The 15,556-nt window shown below is 42.1% G+C and overlaps 1 protein-coding gene and 1 pseudogene across 1 annotated transcript in view; both read right to left on the bottom strand.

Annotated features, from left to right (window-relative positions):
- AGBL1 (AGBL carboxypeptidase 1) overlaps positions 1-15,556 on the bottom strand; it is a 926,260-nt gene that overhangs the window by 484,568 nt on the left and 426,136 nt on the right. The gene's annotated exons all lie outside the window — the stretch shown is intronic.
- On the bottom strand, positions 1,074-2,406 carry LOC133233970 (inositol polyphosphate 1-phosphatase-like; annotated as a pseudogene).

Genomic DNA, 15,556 nt, shown 5'->3' with positions numbered 1-15,556 from the left:
TAGGATGTATCTCCGCTGCTGCTGCTGCTGCTGCTGCTGCTAAGTCGGTTCAGTCATGTCCGACTCTGTGCGACCCCATAGATCGCAGCCCACCAGGCTCCCCCGTCCCTGGGATTCTCCAGGCAAGAACATCTCTGCTGCTACTGCTAAGTCACTCAGTCGTGTCTGACTCTGTGTGACCCCATAGACGGCAGCCCACCAGGCTCCCCCGTCCCTGGGATTCTCCAGGCAAGAACATTGGAGTGGGTTGCCATTTCCTTCTCCGATGCATGAAAGTGAAAAGTGAAAATGAAGTCACTCAGTCGTGTCCGACTCCTAGCAACCCTATGGACTGCAGCCTACCAGGCTCCTCTGTCCATGGGATTTTCCAGGCAAGAGTACTGGAGTGGGGTGCCATTATCTCTAGCAACATCCAAACATTACTTTTTCTATTCAATGTTTAATCTCTCTAGAAGTAAACGTGACTTTACATCTTTCATTCCACTTCTCAACTACATTAAATGTCATTCCAGTGTCATGCAGCAAAGTTTTGAAGCAGAAAATACCTATCTGAGATAATGGGAATTTCAGTAGAGTGGGCACGAAACCAGATGGCCACTGAATTTCCATCTACAAGCGGTCCCCAATTTAATGATAATTCAGCTTATGATATTTTGACTTTATGATGGTATGAAAGCAATATACATTCAGTAGGAAAGGCATTTCAAATTTCAAAATGTGATCTGTTCTTGCAGTATGATGCTCTCCGAAGAGGCTGGTCAGTGGTAATGAGCTACAGCCCCCAGTCAACCAGGTGATCATGAGGATAAACAACTGATACACTTACAAGCATGCTGCACCCATACAACCAGTACAGTTGTACAGTATCCAATTAATTACATGAGATACCCAATACTTTATTGTAAAATAGTCTTCATGTTAAATGCTTTTGCCCAAATGTATGCTAATGTAAGTGTTCTGAGCACTTTGCAGGTTAGGCTATGCTAAGCTATGATGTTCAGTAACTCAGGGGTGTTAAGTCCCTTTTTTTTTTTTTTTTGCTGCATGAATATCATTCATTTATTAACATTAACATTGTGAACACATAATGGAAAAATGCTCCCCAAAAGAGGAAGGTGAATGTTGACTGTCAATAGGACAAAGCTGTCTTCAAAAGACAGAGATATGAAATGAGGTTCACAGTTGGGTTGTGGAGCCCATGAGGACGGAACACATCTATGTATGTGTATCCATAGGGGCCAGGTGTTGGAGGAGGAGGCTCAGGAATGTCTCCAGCTGCTGCTTTGATCTGTACGTGATGAGTCCTCCCTTGTTGGCCCACTGATCCACTCCAGCAGCCTCTTCACTTCCCACGTGATACACCAGCTGTGGCAAGTCAAGCCCCACGTCAGTGTTCCTTTCCAGGCATTCTTTTAAGTCCACCATCCCCACACCCATGGCCCCAGAGATGGCATGGGCAGCACAAGAGTACCACCTGGATGTGGTGTCTTCTGAGAAGATGTAAATATCAACAAGGCCGAGGAACACATAGAGGTTCTTGTAACCAGCCCCAGCTGCCCAGAAGATGCAATTTCCATACACACGTGGCAGTGCTCACCCTTGATGGTCTCCTTTTCACTGGTACGAATGAGAGCTGAGGACAGGAGGGAGCATTCAGAGCTGGGGTTTGGGTCATTTGGCCCTGCCTTTCACTGCTGTTTCTTGTAGAGATGGGAAGCAGAGGGAATGGATGTTGGTCCCCATGTAAGAAAGGCCCCAGTACACTGTCCTTTCCACCTGAGGGTGTTTAGGTCTTGTGATACAAAATGTTGGTTGATGACTCTCATGAGAGGCACCCTTGTCTGTATGTCATAGACATCAACTAAAAGAGAGACACACTGAAGTCCCCTGGGGAAGATTCCTTGGTTGGGTTTAATGCCAGCAGAACCTTTTATATACTGATAAGTTGAATCTATAGGATCCACCCAGATTCCCAAGATGTCTTGAGGAATGTTGATCTCTATTGAATCCAAAGCTGGGTCACTGAAGACAATCTTCTGGTACACAATCTCGGCTAAGGCCTCAGATTGTTACCATTAAGGACTTTGCTGAGAAGATCTACTGGTTCTTCCTCTGATGGACAGTCTCATGATAATCTTTTCCCCCAAATCATTAGCAAATTAATCGGATTCTTTTCCAAAAAAATTTTTCCCCAAGCCTGGAAACTTGTTCTCCATATTCTGTTTGATAACTTCCTGTACCAGTACATCAGCCAGGGTTTAGAAATCAACTGCAAATCTTATTCTTTTCTGCCTCTTTCTTTTCTTCAATCAGCAGCTGAAAGAGGGCTTCCTGCTGCCTGCACACCCAGGCAATGTTGGCAGCTCTCTCAGAAACTCGGAGCAGCTCCCAGAGGATATCTGACATTTCTGAACCTGGTTTTTTAGTTGCAGCAGCTGGTAGAACCAGCACCCACCCTCTGGACTGTCAAAGTTCTGGAGACTGAAAGTCCAATTCCAATGTGTTAGCAGGGTTGTTTTCTCCTGAAGCCTCTCTCCTCAGCTTGCAGATGCCCTTTCCTCTGTGAACTGCAAGTCCATTTTTGACTAAACAATACTTTCAACTAAGATGGGTTTATCAGAATGTAACCCCATCATAAGATCTGTAGTTTTGATGTGGTTTGACAGGATCTAGAAAAAATAATATGAAAACAGATAATCCACTGGACATTCATTGCATATGATAACCCAAGTTCTCCATCCCCGGGGATGCAGAGATATGAGTTAAGAGGAGAACCAAGAAATCCTGCCCATGGAGGCCTACACATACAGTGTAGGGCAATACTAAGACCATAGGATCTGGAAATGATGGATGTAAGTTTTATTCCCAGTGCTGTAATTTACAGATGGTGTGATCTTGGACTAGGCACATGACCTTACAAGACTTTGGCTTTCTTACACACAAATGTGGTTTAAAATATCTGCCTCACTTGCTATAAACATTCAGTTAATGGCTAAAAATGTGTCAACCACATAGTAAGCACTTGATAATGATGATTATGGTTATTGCCACAAAACCATCAAAAAGTTTTCTAAATGTGTCAAAGGACCAAGATAGGAGAATGGCTTTTTCTTTCTTCCTTTGTCTTTCAGCTGTTATGTCCGTTTCATTTCAATTAAAAAAAAATCGTACTCATCTTTCTTCCTCTTCATATTCCATAATATCCCTCCCTTCGGACTGATAAATCCTATCCACTGAAACAGTCTTCAGGACTATTAAAGACAGGGGAAAAAACAAACAAGAATACCCAGACAGTAATTTTGCCAATAGAATAAGTTTTGAAATTGGTTTCAATGTTGGTCAAAGTCCTTCACATTCTTTCTAGGCTCCAACTAGGCTGGACTACTTACCATTCCTTAAATATTCCTCAGTTCAGTTCAGTTCAGTTCAGTCACTCAGTCATGTCTGACTCTTTGCGACCCCATGAATCACAGCACGCCAGGCCTCCCTATCCATCACCAACTCCCAGAGTTCACTCAGACTCACGGCCATCGAGTCAGTGATGCCATCCAGCCATCTCATCCTCTGTTGTCCCCTTCTCCTCCTGCCCCCAATCCCTCCCAGCATCAGGGCCTTTTCCAACAAGTCAGCTCTTCGCATGAGGTGGCCAAAGTACTGGAGTTTCAGCTTTAGCATCATTCCTTCCAAAGAAATCCCAGGGCTGATCTCCTTCAGAATGGACTGGTTGGATCTCCTTGCAGTCCAAGGGACTCTCAAGAGTCTTCTCCAACACCACAGTTCAAAAGCATCAATTCTTCGGCACTCAGCTTTCTTCACAGTCCAACTCTCACATCCATACATGACCACTGGAAAAACCATAGTCTTGACTAGACGGACCTTTGTTGGCAAAGTAATGTCTCTGATTTTGAATATGCTATCTAGGTTGGTCATAACTTTCCTTCCAAGGAGTAAGCGTCTTTTAATTTCATGGCTGCAGTCACCATCTGCAGTGATTTTGGAGCCCCAAAAAATAGTCTGACACTGTGTCCACTGTTTCCCCATCTATTTGCCATGAAGTGATGGGACCAGATGCCATGATCTTCATTTTCTGAATGTTGAGCTTTAAGCCAACTTTTTCACTCTCCTCTTTCACTTTCATCAAGAGGCTTTTTAGTTCCTCTTCCCTTTCTGCCATAAGGGTGGTGTCATCTGCATATCTGAGGATATTGATATTTCTCCAGGCAATCTTGATTCCAGCTTGTGCTTCTTCCAGCCCAGAGTTTCTCATGGTGTACTCTGCATATAAGTTAAATAAGCAGGGTGACAATATACAGCCTTGATGTACTCTAGCCTTTTAAAACTTTTGTTCATGCTGTTCTTCTGGCCTTATAATCTCCATCTTTTAAAATCCTGCCTTGCTTTGGTGGCTCATCTCCATGTCATATCTTCCAAGAAAATTTGACTCCATCACCCCTTTCGCTTGAGTCCATATGAGTGTATATACTGCCTCTTCCTTGTCATATATTCATAGGCCACATATGTCTTCACAGGTATGCACAGGTTTTATCCCGCTATAAACTATGTGTTCTTTCAATGAATCACATCTCATTTATCTTTGCACAGTACCAGACATAACAAAAGTCTCATGCTTATCATAGGTGCTTAATGAATGTTTAACAGAATTTAAGTAATCGTTTCCGCCACAAGTTCTGTTAATGAGATTTTTCTTTTTTAATGTACATTAGCCTGATAATGAGGACCACCAACCTGAAGTCTGACATAAACGCTCAAAGAGGAAAGCAACTTTGAATGTTGGCAACACACAACCTTCCTTATGACTTTCAGAACAGATGCTCAGGACATGGGCACTGTCACAAACTTCATGTAAAAGTGCAAGTTGGGACATGTCTCTAAGCACAATTTGGTGCAACTTAGTACAAGAGAGAAAAGCGTGAGAGGCCTGACCTAGCAGTTCCATTATGGGAGTTATTCCTTAGGTAATAATCAATGATATGAGCAAAGATTGACAACAATAGCATTCATGGAAATAACCGAAATTCCGACAATAGCAAATAAATTATTTTCCATCTTTGTGACAAAGTATTACTATTGAGTCATTAAAAATGATGTCTCAGAAGAACAGTTTTGGCATGAGGAAAGGAAACACTAACACAAATTATATACATGTTCTTTTATTTTTTTTAAAAGGCAAGGAAGCAAATATATATATCACAGTATTATAAAATTCAATATTATATACATTTGCTTCCAGTGGTAAAGAACCCACCTGCCAATGCAGGAATAAAAGACGGGTTCAATCCCTGGGTCAGGAAGATCCCCTGAAGGAGGGCATGGCAACCCACTTCAGTATTCTTCCTGGAGAATAGCATGGACAGAGGAGCCTGGTGGGCTACTGTCCATAGGGTCACAAAGAGTCAGACACTACCTAAGTGACTTAGCACGCACACATTCATATAATGGGTGTAAGTAAATCTATTAAAATATTAACTATGATTAATCCCTTGGTGTTGAAATAATGGGTTACTTTTATTATTTTTGCCCATCTATATTTTCTAAATGTTCTCCATTAGCATTTTCTCCCATTAGAATATTTATAATCAGAAAAAGAAAATTTAACAAACACATACTGTAATAACTGGTCTCTTTTCATTAAGTGTAATTTTTTTTAATGTTTGGAAATACATCTAGTCATCAAAATGTCTACCCCAGTGGTTGGAGCACAAAAGAAAGTCAGAATGTATTTACTGAAAAGATTACTAAGTACATGATGATGAATAAATGAATCTATCAATGAACCAACCAATCAGATATTGGAGAATATCTTTGTCCAATGCCACACAACCTAATAAGCAGTAAGATAACTTACACCTTGACCAGGTCTTTTAATTTGCCTCCCTGATATAAATCCTAAGCTTCTCAGGTAAAGCTGGTGGTAAAGAACCTGCCTACCAGTGCAAGAGACTTAAGAGATGCAGGTTCGACCCCTGGGTTGGGAAGAATCCCCTGGAGTAGGAAGTGGCAACCCACTCTAGTATTCTTGCCTGGGGAATTCTGTGGGCAGAGGAGCCTGGTGTCTACAGTCCATGAGGCTTCAGAGTCAGACACAACTGAGCAACTGAACACAAACACTGACATAAATCCTAGTCAACTGTATTCACCTCCTGGGGCTGTCATTAAAAATTACGAACTCAGTTACTTAACAACAGAAGTTTATTCTCTTGCCATTCTGGATGCCATGATGCCAAAACTGAGGTGGGCAGAGCTGTGTTCCTTCCAGAGATTCTGGGGTAAAAGCCCTCCTTGCCTCTTCCAGCTTCTGGTAACTCCTGGCTCTCTTTGAGATCATAATCCAATATGATCTCACTTCCAGATTCTTACTTATATCCACAAAGACCCTCTTTCTAAACATTCACAAGTTCTGAAGGTTAAGACATACACACATCTCTTTTGGGGGGATCACCATTCAACACAATATGTGCATGCTAAGTTGCTTCAGTCATGTCTGACTCTTTGTGACCCTATGGACTGTAGCCCACCAGGCTCCTCTGTCCATGATATGATTCTCCAGGCAAGAATACTGGAGTGGATTACCATGCCGTCCTTCAGGGGATCTTCCTGACCCAGGGATTGAACCTGTGTCTCTTACATCTACTGCATTGGCAGGTGGTATCTTTACCACTAGCACCACCTAGGAAGCTCTCAAGACATTATATTACTCTTCAAATGCTCCTCAATTCCCTCCATATTCTACTTATTAAAATAGAAGCAACAGGATGCCCAGAAGATGCAAAGTTTATACAGAGAAGCCACCATCACTGTAACCCAATGACCTCATCAAAGATTGGAAACAGGATTTTAAAATATCAGTCAAAATCCACTTGACCTTCCCTGCTTCATTTAGGCAAATTGCATTCACAGAGGGGAAACAAAAAATTCTGTTCCCATTCAGTGTCAAGATTGATCATTCATCTCTCTCAATTCTGCCATGTCCCTCTCACATCCATTGAACATAACACTCTTTTAATAACCCTAATCACTGAAGTATTAGCTAAGGAATTTGCAAACCCTGCTCACGATTCCTTGGTGGTGACAGGAATGGCCATAAACAAGAACCTGCCATTTAGAAGAAATAAGAACAGGAGTCTTACAAATGAGAGTTTCAGCCCAATTCAGACCCAATCACAATGGAAGCTGTGCCATTAAAGGGCTTGCAAAGACTGATAATGAGATGGTTTAAAACTTTTCACCAGCACATGAAATGATTGTCTCCTTAGCAGAGGAAAGAAAACAGGCAAACCTACAGTGATGTCCATACAAGGTTTCAAGTCCCTCTGGGGACAAGTGGCCTGCCCTTGAAATTAACCTGAACTGAAGCAGAGAAGCCACATGACTGGAGTGCAGATTCTAGCAATGGAATTTGAGAAACTGCACCCTCTGCTTAATGTGTTCCTTATCATCTAGAGGAAATCAGCAGTTTGAGCTTTAGCTTGTCAAAATCTTTGCAATGAACAGAGTTTCTAGACTTCCATTCAAAAAGCCAGATATAGCAAGGTTCATGTAAAGTCCAATTGAGGACTAGTTAGAAGGTTACCAAGGCCTTGAATGCCTTGTCTAGTGCTTTCTTCCCACACAGCCAGTGAAGAAATTCACAAGCAGTTTTTAATCAAAGTATTTGTAGGTAGCAGTTTCCCTGCCTGTCCCCATATGCTCATGATACACTTGTGTGTCTGGCTGTAGAGATACAATGATTTAAGTCACATCCTTACCCTCACGAGTTTACAGTCTAGGCGGGAAGAGAAATGCTATCAAAAAAAAAAAAAGGAATATTCATAAATGGGGCATACACAAGTGAAAATGATACAACAAGGAGACAAGTCAAGAAGTTTCCCTGTGCAGTCAAAGACGATCTTAAAAAAGAGGAAAAATTTGATCTGAAACTTGAAGCCTTGGCAGAATCAATGATGATAATAAGAATGTCAACATCTATTGATCACCTATCACGCATCAGGCACACTGCACTCCACACAATGCATGGCAATCTGAACTCAGCCTCATAGCTACCCAGCAGAAGGGGCTCAGGATGACCATACACTTAGAAAGTGGTAGGAGTTGAACCCAGATCAGTCTGACCCCTTGTTATATTCTGTATTCTCAACTCTTATGTGGCACTGTCTTTTGAAATAGAAGCTGGCAATGAGGTTTACCAATATCTATTTTTCAACTAGTAGAGCAGCTCAGGTTTTGCAGGCAATTGACTAAAGAAAAGGAATCCCACTCCTGGGCATAACATTATCTGAAAGGACACATGCACCCCATTGTTCATTGCAGCCCTGTTTACAATAGCCAAGACTTGGAAGCAACCTAAGTGTCCCCCGACAGAGGAATGCATAAAGAACACGCTGTACATATATACAGTGGAATATCACTCATTCATGAAAACGAATGAAGCAATGCCTTTTGCAGCAACATGGATGGGCCTAAAGATTTTCACACTGAGTGAAGTAAGTCACACAGAGAAAGAGAAATACTGTATGACATCGCTTACAAGCAGAATCTAAAAGGAAATGATACAAATGAACTTACAAAACAGAAATAGACTCACAGACTTAGAGAACAAACTTATGGTTGCTGAGGGGAAGGATGGGGTGGGGAGGGATAGTTAGGGAGTTCAGGATGGACATGTGTGAAGTAAAGTGTTAGCTGCTTCAGTCATGTCTGACTCTGTGACGCCATGGACTGTAGTGACTCCAGGCTCCTCTGTCCACGCAATTCTCCACGCAAGAATACCGAGGAGAAGTAGCCATTCCCTTCTCTAAGGATCTTCCCAACCTAGGGATCAAACCCACATCTCCTGCACTGCAGGCAAATTCTTTACCATCTGAGCCAGCTGGGCAGCCCATGGACATGCACATACTGCTATCAATATATTTTAAATGGATAACCAACAAGGACTTACTGTCTAGCACAGGGAACTCTGCTCAGTGTTATGTGAAAGCCTGGATGGGAGGGGAGTTTGGGGGAGAATGGATACATGTATGTGTATGGTGGAGTCACTCTGCTGGGCACCTGAAATGATCACAGTAAGGTTAATCGGCTATACTAATATAGAATAAAAAGTTTCCCCCCCCCCAAAAAAAGGAATCCCAGACAGGAAAGACTTTGTATGGACTGAATAAAGCAGGGAGGGACTGGATGCGAGATTTCAAGCAATGGATGCTGCAATCGTTTGATCACTATGCGACAACTTTGCCACCAGGAGCATATGAGAAATAAGCAATCACCGTGAGTGAGCTACCCAGAAGTGTCACCAGGGGATTTCAGTAATAAAGAGAGATGAAAACTCCTGCAAAGGGAAAGGGAAAGAAAAAAATAGGGCACTAAAGATTAAAAGAAGGCTTTGAAAAGCACTGTTGATAAATATAAGCACACTGGCAGTGGGGGGGTGTGTGTTTAATATATGTCATATATAGTTTATGCTTCTATATACATAGAGACAAACATGTATGCATGAATGGTTATGTGATGTAAATATTAAGTTAAAAAATCATATGGCACATACATATATATTTGAAATAATGTTTCAACATTTATATATTGGTGTGATACTCCTGTGAAATCCTAAATAAAAAAATCTGTGAGAATTAATGAGATCTTAAAACAAATGTGCATGGTACGTCTGCTCCAGGGAGAGAAGTACTACATAAACACCAAATACTGTAACAAGTCCTTCTCGGATGGGGCTTGGGGGAGGAATGTGGCTAGGCACAAACAGAGTTCATTGCAAATTCTTCTCTTCTAGAAAAGAGAGTTTGGGGGGCTTACCTGGTGGTCCAGTGGCCAAGACTGCATTCTCAACACAGGGTGCCCACAGTTCAACTCCTGGTCAGGGAACTAGATCCCCCATGCTGCAACTAAGCATCCCACATGCCACAACTAAGATCTGCTGCAGCCAAATAAATAGATGTTTTTTTAAAAAAGAAAAGAGAGACTCTGTGGGAGAAGGCGATGGTGGGATGATTTGAGAGAATAGCATTGAAACATGTTTGATGCATGAGACAGGGTGCTCAGGGCTGGTGCACTGGGATGACCCTGAGGGATGGGATGGGGAGGGAGGTGGGAGGGGGGTTCAGGATGGGGAACACATGTACACCCATGGATGACTTATGTCAATGTATGGCAAAAACCACTACAATATTGTAAAGTAATTAGCCTCCAATTAAAATAAATGAATTTTAAAAAAAAAATAAGAAGAAAAGAGAGTTTGAGCAAGATGCTACTGTGGTTGGTTCCTTTAGAAGCTCCTACCGTGAAAGTGAAGTTTATTAAAAACCCAGTTCCACTACCCTGTGGGCCAGTGGAAGGGTCACAAGTCTTCCTAGGGCAGTGGGTTTCTACTTGGGACACATTAAAGGTTCCCAGAGCCTTTAAAAAGAGGAGGGGTGTGATCTGTAAAATTCTCCAGGGAATTCCATGTAAGATTGAGGTCCTCTGGCCTAGAATGCATATACCTAGAATAATTATCCGAAAACCAGCAAATGAGAAAATAAGATCATAACATCTTTTAACCTTTGAGGCAGAAAATGGTTTGTTTGGACACTAAACGACCAAATTTCTCACACGGGTCATAATGACAGAGATAAAGCTCAGGGTTAGTAGGAGAAATAGCAAAGGGCTATGATGTAAGAGACAGGATGGTGGGCTCCAGGAGATGCTAGGAGCCCAGTGAAGGGGTGCTCAGTCACTCAGTCATTTCAGACTCTTTGTGACCCCATGGACTATAAGCAGAGACATTACTTTGCCAACAAAAGTCCGTCTAGTCAAGGCTTTTGGTTTTTCCGGTAGTCATGGATGGATGTGAGAGTTGGACTATAAAGAAAGCTGAGCACCAAAGAATGGATGCTTTTGAACTGTGGTGTTGGAGAAGACTCTTGAGAGTCCCTTGGACTGCAAGGAGATCCAACCAGTCCATTCTAAAGGAGATCAATCCTGAGTGTTCATTGGAAGGACTGATGTTGAAGCTGAAACTCCAATACTTGGGCCATCTGATGCAAAGAGCTGACTCATTTGAAAAGACCCTGATGCTGGGAAAGATTGAAGACAGAAGGAGAAGGGGACGGGGACGACAGATGATGAGATGGTTGGATGGCATCACTGAGTCAATGGAGGTGAGTTTGAATAGATTCTGGGAGTTGGCGATGGACAGGGAGGCCTGGCATGCTGTGGTCCATAGTATCACGAAGAGTCGGACACGACTGAGCGACCGAACTGAATTGTACTATAAGCCCACTCTCCATGGTTCCTCTGTCCATGGGATTTTCCAAGCAAGAATGCTGGAGTGGATTGCCATTTCCTCTTCCAGGGGATCTTCCTGACCCAGGGATCGAACTTGTGTCTCCTGCATCTCCTGCATTAGCAGGCAGATTTGTTACCACTGAGCCGCCTGGGAAACCTTCCTTTAGGTCACTGGCTTTCAACGCTGCTACCAGAAAAGCTGCATCCCATTTTGCATTTCCTTGCTTCTGCCATTGTTCCCTGTTGTTGAATACCTACAACATTGGGTCCAGTGAAGGCAGAGCTGAGCTAAAGAGTCAATGATGCAGAACTAATAGTAAGGAACCAGGGAATCTGGGGGAAGTAGCAAGGAAAACCTAAAGGGTAGTCCAATTAATTCTGACAGCCTACAATTCCCTCTCTCCACAGAATCTCTCAAACTTCTCTAATAGTAAGAATCTGCTAGGATTTGTTAAAAAGTTTTTTTCATTTATTTGGCTGTATCAGGTCGTAGTTGTGGCACATGGCACTTTCCAAGATCTTCCATTGCAGCTCATGGACTCTAGTTGTGGCAAAAGGGCTTGGGAGTTATGGTGGTTGGGTTTAGTTGCTCAGCAGCATGTGGGATCTTACTTTTCCAACCAGAGATCAAACCTGTATCCCCTGCATTGCAAGGTGGATACTTAATCACTGGACCACCAGGGAAGACCCAGGATATTTGTTAAACATGGTAGTTCCCAAATGATGTCTCAGACTTTCTGGATCCTAGTCTCCAAGGAAGATACCTGGGAAGCTCTATGTTCAATGAGCACCCATTTATAGTTCTTAATACACAACTTGTCAACTTATGTCTAAGCAGCTGCATCTGACACCCGAGACAAGGACACCAAGCTGAACCCAGTGCCCAGTAAGCATCCTCTATTTCTGAGTTGATCTGGCCTGATTTCTGAGTTGATCTGACACACAAAAAATAGTCCACCTACTGAGTTCTTTCCTCTACCTTATTCAGAAACAGGAATCTTTTGTCATCAATTTATGTTCAAACTTTGATTCTAAATTCTTTCCTCATTTTGAAATCCTCTAGGATTTTAAACATGTAGCAAGTACCAGGTAATATAGCTAGGTAAGCTGATTCCAACATAAGGATTGCTTTCTTAAGGAAGCAAACAAAATTATATACTAGAATCAAGGCTTAAATTGGCGCAAAATTTCATAGGATCTCAATTTTAAATCCCCACATCTTTATTCTCACCCCAATTAGGTATAAGAACGAGAATTGAGAAACGTACTTTCAATGTTTGATATAAGGATAGTCAATGAAGATTTCCTTGCTACTTACTTTCAGGCAAACTAACACCAAAGAGAGTAGATCTTAGAGTCAAATGAACACAGGTACTGACTATGGCTTCTGTTTCCTTCATGTTTTTGAGCACATACACCCTAGTCAAGATGAAATGAGACCAGAGGAAAATCAGAAGAAACGCAATTTCTAGTCATCTTGCTGAATTGGCAGCAAGTTCCAAAAATGTGAACCTTCTGGGAAAATAGTAGCAATAGATCTGATCTTCTTCAGAACACCTCCCCAAAGCAGGCACTATCAGAGGGTCCTATTATACTCACAAGATTATTGTATGTAGGTAGGCTAAGAAGGTAAAGCTAGAGCTTTCCAGGTGGCTCAGTAGTAAAGGATTTGATTGCCGATGCAGGTTCAATCCCTGCTTGGAGAAGATCCCCTGGAGGAGGAAATGGCAACTCACTCCAGTTTTCTTGCCTAGATAATCCCATGGGGCCTGGTGGGCTAGCAAAGAGTCAGACCTGACTGAGGGATTGAACACGCATGCATGTAAGAAGGTAAAGCTACATGCCAAAATAAACAAATAAGACTCAGAAAGCTTCATTAAACTTTTAAGGCAAGGAGGAAAAAAGTTATAAGCTCATGGTTAACTAATTCTGTAACATATAAATAATTCATACAGATTTTGGCTGAACAGTGCTCAAAGGTACCCCAAGATGTCTAATTTCCCATCTATTTTCTCATCAACTTCACTTTCCTTGTAATACCTACCCTACATATGATATCTGCCATCAACCTAAAAACTCCCCTACAGTCTGCAACCCAGGGTAATCAGTCTATAACAGGAATGTAGCTCTAACATGCCCTTAGGCGTACTCTTCAACCTCTTTCTGCTTCAATGTTTTCATTTCTTAAAAGAGACAATGAGACTGTGGCTCACGTAAAATTACTGGGGGAAATAGAACACCGATGCAAATGAATAGTGCCTCGCCTGGCAAATAAGTGCAGCTTATTAGCATAAAGAATAATATGGGATATTATATCCCTAGAGAAGAGAATGGCAACCCATCCCAGTATTCTTGCCTAGAGATTCCCATGGACAGAGGAGCCTGGTGGGCTACACTCCAAGGGGTCACAAAGAGTCAGACACAACTGAGCAACGTATATATAAAGGTAATTATAATTATTTTTATTTTGTCATCTTCTTCTTGAAGTTTTACTTTCTTTTAAAAAAGAAATCCATCCTTTAAATGTTAGAGAAAACTGACTTGATCTTCATGTTTCTTCAAGTTGGTATCTAGTTGTAGTAGTTTACCTGACCTGGTTTCAGCCAGGCTGCTGAGCCTTCTTGTTGGGTTGATTTAACTCTTTTTGTTTGTTTGTTTTTGCAGGGCAGGGGGTGGTGGTGGGGTGGTTCTCTCTCTCTCTTTTTTTTTTTTTTTTTTTTTGGCTGCACCCTGTGGCATGTGGGATCTTAGTTCCCTGCTGCTGCTGCTGCTGCTAAGTCACTTCAGTCGTGTCCAACTCTGTGAGACCCCATAGATGGCAGCCCACCAGGCTCCCCCGTCCCTGGGATTCTCCCTGACCAGGAATCAAACCTGCACCCCCTGCAATAGAAGCACAGACTCTTAACCACTGGACCACCAGGGATGTCCTGAACTCACTTTTTAAAGTGGTAAGAAGGAGGCAGTTGACCTGCTTTCCAACAAGAAAAGCGGTACTATTTTTTTTCTACTATTCACCAATCATTCTTTCCACGTTTATTCCATTAGTGTTCCCTTCACACCAGACCTCTCATGGGACTGAAGGCACCGCAAATGGACAGAGACCAAGGATCTTACATGGAAGAATCTGAGATTCCTTCTCATCTCAGGCTCAGAAAATCTCAGAGGAAATAGGAGACCAGATGAGTGTGGTGTGTGTTTCTAATATCCATTTTCTACTCTACTGGCAGAAAACAAATTTTTATTTTGAACTGAATGAAAGATGATGATTTATATACTCCTTTGACACCCTTTAAGCCAATAATCCTGCATAATTCTGGACAATATGACTACCAGGCAGATGTATCCTGCAAGCGGTCCCCAAAAGACTTCTAATCTTGTTTAGTTTCAAAACTGGTCTTGGTCCATATACACAATGGAGTATTACTCAGCCATTGTAAAGAATACATTTGAATCAGTTCTAATGAGGTGGTTGAAACTGGAGCCGATTATACAGAGTGAAGTAAGCCAGAAAGAAAAACACCAATACAGTATACTAACGCATATATATGGAATTTAGAAAGATGGTAACGATTACCCTGTATGAGAGACAGCACAGATGTATAGAATAGTCTTTTGGACTCTGTGGGAGAGGGAGAGGGTGGGATGATTGCGGAGAATGGCATTGAAACATGTATAATATCATATGTGAAACAAATAGCCAGTCCAGGTTCGATGCAGGATACAGGATGCTTGGGGTTGGTGCACTGGGATGCCCCAGAGGGATGGTACGGGGAGGGAGGTGGGAGAGGGGGTTCAGGATGGGGAACTCCTGTACTCCCGTGGTGGCTTCATGTTGATGTATGGCAAAACCAATACAATATTGTAAAGTAATTAGCCTCCAATTAAAATAAACAAATTTAAATTAAAAAAAAAACTGGTTTCAACCCTTTCTTTAAGATATGAAGTTTGAAGCATAGTAGAGATGCTTTCCCTTAGACATGATACCCTAATCATACATTCCTGATTCCACAATTCTCCTGAATGAGTTAAGACAGATCTTTATAATGATCCCTTTTATGTTGAGTATGCCTTGGGTGCACTGTCCTCTTCAGAAAACAAAGATGTCAGCTATTGGAATTACTCCCAGAGGATCTTAAGTAAGGCATACGTGCATAAGCAGTCATGTCCAACTGTTGGTGACCCCAGGGACTGTAACCACCAGGCTCCTCTGTCCATGTAATTTTCCAGGGAAGAATACTGAATGGATTGTTGTTTCCTTCTCCAG

The sequence above is a fragment of the Bos javanicus genome, chromosome 21 (genome assembly GCF_032452875.1).
Source record: "Bos javanicus breed banteng chromosome 21, ARS-OSU_banteng_1.0, whole genome shotgun sequence".
NCBI classification, from domain to species: Eukaryota; Metazoa; Chordata; class Mammalia; order Artiodactyla; family Bovidae; genus Bos; species Bos javanicus.
The sequence above is the reverse complement of the archived record's forward strand: the minus strand, read 5'-3'. Positions and strand labels throughout refer to the sequence as shown.